The sequence below is a fragment of the Hipposideros armiger genome, unplaced genomic scaffold, assembly GCF_001890085.2.
Source record: "Hipposideros armiger isolate ML-2016 unplaced genomic scaffold, ASM189008v1 scaffold_253, whole genome shotgun sequence".
In the NCBI taxonomy this organism is placed as follows: domain Eukaryota; kingdom Metazoa; phylum Chordata; class Mammalia; order Chiroptera; family Hipposideridae; genus Hipposideros; species Hipposideros armiger.
The window spans coordinates 372,320-376,644 of NW_017731603.1; positions in this window are offsets into that span (position 1 = coordinate 372,320).

Sequence of the window (4,325 nt, forward strand, 5' to 3'; positions counted from 1 at the left end):
CCTTCCCCAGCTCGCTGGAATCGGGACTTCGATATCTCCACATTGTCCGCGCTGCCCATCCACATTGGCGCCTTCCTGCAGCCTCCCTGGAGGAACGAACTGGCCTCGGGCTTGTTTAGGGCTCTGAACCCTTTAATCAGACGATCTTAGAAAAGAACCTCTGCTCTGCTTCCTTCTGCTAAGAGCCTTGGGGGGCGAGGGGTGAGGAGGGTGGTGCTCTTTGTAACTAGAAAAGCATTTCAAGGTGAGGTTAGAGTTCCTGGCAGCGTCCTACTTGTCCGATGAACAAGACACTGTCCTTGCCCTGGACTCCGCAAGCTCACAGCCTAGTTGGGAGACGTAACATGGAAGCGTGACAGGACTACACACGATTAATTGAGCACTGGTGGTGTACAGACTCCAGGAAATAAAGATGGGGTATCAAAAGGACAGGTGGAGCGGTAGGCCCCCAGACCCCAGCGGGATGGACCTGCTTAGAATCAGAGCCCCGAGGAAAAGGCTGGCCGAGAGACCTGGTCTGGAAGGCTGACTAAGGACAAGTGGGAAGTAAGGATGAACAGAGGGAGGTGGGGAGGCGGAAGGCAAAACTTGAGAATCAGGAGTTAATAAGAGGCCTTCAGATTTCAATGGGATGATTTCCAGGTCCCTGGGTGTTAACACACTCTCATCAGCTTCTCTCCCAACCCTGTAAGGTAAACAGGATCCATATTGTTATACGTAAACATGGTTTAAGATGAAATTGCCAAGTGCACATGGTTAGCAGCAAGTGGCACAGCAGGATCGTGTCCCGACACCACACTGCCTCTCTCCTAATGAGGCCAGTGGAAAGGAACCATTGTAGAAACTTTGCTGGGGAGCAGTTTGATGCAGCAGGGGTGGGAAGCTCACGACGGCCAACTGGTGAGGAAGGAGGCAGTGGGTGGGGGGAGCCCCTTCATGCCATTCCCACAGTGGTTGGCCTCCTCTCTAGCACTATCATCAGGGTGCTGTCAGTCAGGTCCTTCATTCATGCCGCAGACTCCAGGCAGGAAGAGAACAAGGCCTCTGGCTTTGAAGAGTAGGAACAGACATCCAAACCAAAAGCCTTGCTCACAAGATAAGAGGATGAAGCAAATGCAAGGGAGAGCACACTGACTCTTATGCCTGTTCAACGTTTACTGACACAGGAACCGAGATTGTGATTTTTTTTTCCAAAAAAGATGAACACAGTAGATTAATAACTTTAATAAAAAAATTTCAAAGGTCCTGGAGCTGGGAGGAAGACGTGCTACCTGAAAGAGCGATCCCAGGGACTATCTCATGGAGGGGCTTCACAGGCTGAGAAAAGGGCACGTGAGAAAGCCCTAAAAGGCAGCAAGTGTATTTGGGGTGGGCAAGAAGTGTGGACCGGCCAGGGTGTGGGGTTCCCAGCAGATTCCAACATAGCACTACCCAGAGTAGGACCTGAAAAACATTTGCTAAAGACACAAATGAATGAACGAATAATAAAACAAGGAATGGCTCCAGTGAGGGTTCTGGTGAAACCTGCTACAGGCACAGCTTGAGCTGGGAAAAGCCTCGTATGCTTTGGGTAAAGATGGAGGACTTCATCCTGGTAGAGGTAGGAAAATTCATAAAGCTGGAATGTGCTATGACTAGATCTATGGTACAGAAGGAGAACTCGAGGCGTGCTGGAGCTTGGATGGGATGTAGGGGAGAAACCCTGGAAGCAGCAAGATCAGCTCAGTGGCCACTGCACTGCTCAAGGAGAGAGACCAGGAGGGAGCCTGAACTAACAGAACTTTAGAAGGCTAGAGCCCACAGCAGACACTGCCGTGCCCCCATCTGCCCCATTCCTACTCTATTATTTATTGCTGTCACTACTAGGACGGACTGATGAGAATGTTCCCTTAGAGAAAACCCTATGGTACCCAGCTGACCCCAGAGTCACTTAAGAAAAGGGTGATCTCAGAGAAAGACGTGGTTCCCATGGCCTCCTCCTGGCCCACAGAAGCCCTCCCCACTACCTACAGCAGTACCAAGTACTGCGGCTTCCTGGAGATCCTGCCAGGAACTAGTTGTCATCATTACACTTTATCAGAGAAAAAAGAGAGCAGCCTGGGTGGCTTGGAGCCCACATCTTCTCTGCCAGCCAAGTAGGTGAAAGGCTGGGCAGAGTAGAAAGAAAGGGCCTGGAGGGGTGGAGTCTGTGCCACCAGTCCCTACAGAACAGCTGAGGGGGGCTTTCCATTTTACCTAACAAGGAGTCTCTGATGTCTGCTGGTAGACTGGCAGGGTCACAGAAGCAAAGAGACTGGTTAATCAGAAGGAAAGGGAGAGTGAAAGTGAAAGACCACCCAAAGAGGGAATACGCGGTATGACAATTAAGTTCACGAACTTGTGGCAATGGTGTTGTTAATCTTTTTTTGATATCAGAGGGATTATTCATTATGAATTTGTACCAACTGGACAGTTAACCAAGTTTATTATTTGGAAGTGCTCAAGAGGCTGCATGAAAAAGTTAGACGACCTGAACTTTGCTCCAATAATTCATGGCTCTTGCATCACGACAATGCACCAGCTCACATGGCACTGTCCATGAGGGAGCATTTAGCCAGTAAACAAATAATTGTATTGGAACACCTTCCCTACTCACCTGATCTGGCCTCCAATGACTTCTTTCTTTACCCGAAGATAAAAGACATATTGAAAGAAAGACATTTTGATGACATTCAGGACATTGAGGGTAGTACAACGACAGCTCTGATGGCCATTCCAGAAAAAGAGTTCCAAAATTGCTTTGAAGGGTGGACTAGGCCCTGGCGTCAGTACATAGCTCTCCAAGGGGAGGACTTCAAAGGTGACCATAGTGATATTCAGCAATGAGGTAGGTAGCACTTTTTCTAGGATGAGTTCGCAAACTTAATTGTCCAACCTTGTATGATTCTGACAAAGCACCTCACAGTCAGAGGACCAGCTGGCCAAGCAGACCACTCTTCCTGGCTCCTTCTGTCTCTTCCTTTCCTTGGCTGATAAATATGGCCAAATCACTCCTAATATTTAAAAAAATCTTCAAAGTCGACTTTTTCTCAAGCCATGGCCCCTATCTTTGATAGTCCATTTATGCCCGAATTTTGTGAATGAGTAGTCAACCCTCTCTGGATCTACTTTCTGTTTCCCATTCATTTCTCTGACCATTACAGTCTTCTCCAATTCTGATAGGTTAAGGTGTGCAAAGGAGTCTCAAACAGTGGACAACACCTATAGAGTAAGGATTCAGTAGATGGTGGTTCTTATCCTTCCCCCTCCTGACCTTACCCCTCACATCAAAGCCAAAGGTAGGTATTGTTACTTCACTTTTGCAGGTGAGGACACAAATGGTCAGGGAGATAACAGGTTCGGCCCAGCAGAAATACTGAGTTCTAGAATGCAAAGTAGACTGACTTCCAGATCCTGTTCCTATCAAGCCTCCTAAAACTCTCTCTGAAAGATCACTGTCAAGTCCAGCGCCCCTTCTCAGCCCTCTTAGAGGCATCTGGCAAGCCAACATGCCTTCCTCTCACAATGCCATGCTCCCTTGCTTCTTTGACGGTACACAATCCGATTCTACTGTTTTGTGTCTCCATTTGTTTCTCCTCCTCCCCCTAAATGTTCTTGGCCTTGGCTCACTCAACATTTTCTCCTTTAGGGACCGCATTTGGGATGACTCTGTATCTCGAATCTACACCCACTCACCTCTTACTCATGCAAAGCTGAATGTCCCACTAGCACCCCAAACTCAATGTCACCTCCTCGAGTCAAGGGACAGGTCTCGGCACATGTGTTCTTTGGGTCTATCCAGGTGTAACCGTCACCGCTTTTGGTGCAAAACTGAATTGGTCATCTTCCTTTCCTGTGAAAAGAGAATCAGCTCTTCCTGTGAACTTCTTCATTTCTATTAATGGCACCACTCTTCTTCCTGTCACTGTGTCAGAATTTCAGAACGATTTTTACTTCTCTTGTCTCCCACCCTTGCAAAAATAAGTTGCTGTGTTCAACAGATTCTACCTCCGACAGTGTTTTCCATCTGCTCCTTTTATTCCGTTGCCACCGCTACTGCCCTGGTGGAGGGTCCTAACATTCAGCTGTTGCAGACACTGTTGTGATGTCATTTTGCTGAGCTGCTGAGCCCAGGTCTTACTGGGACTTCGGCCCATGGTTTCTCGTAGCCTAGTGAATTAAGCAGGGATAGAGCGAAGAAGGGAAGCATGTACATAGTAATGATGTTCCCTGAAGACATTGGCCTTGCCCTCAACTCCAAACCAAATGGCTAAAACTCTATGGGATGTCATCAGAGGATACTATGG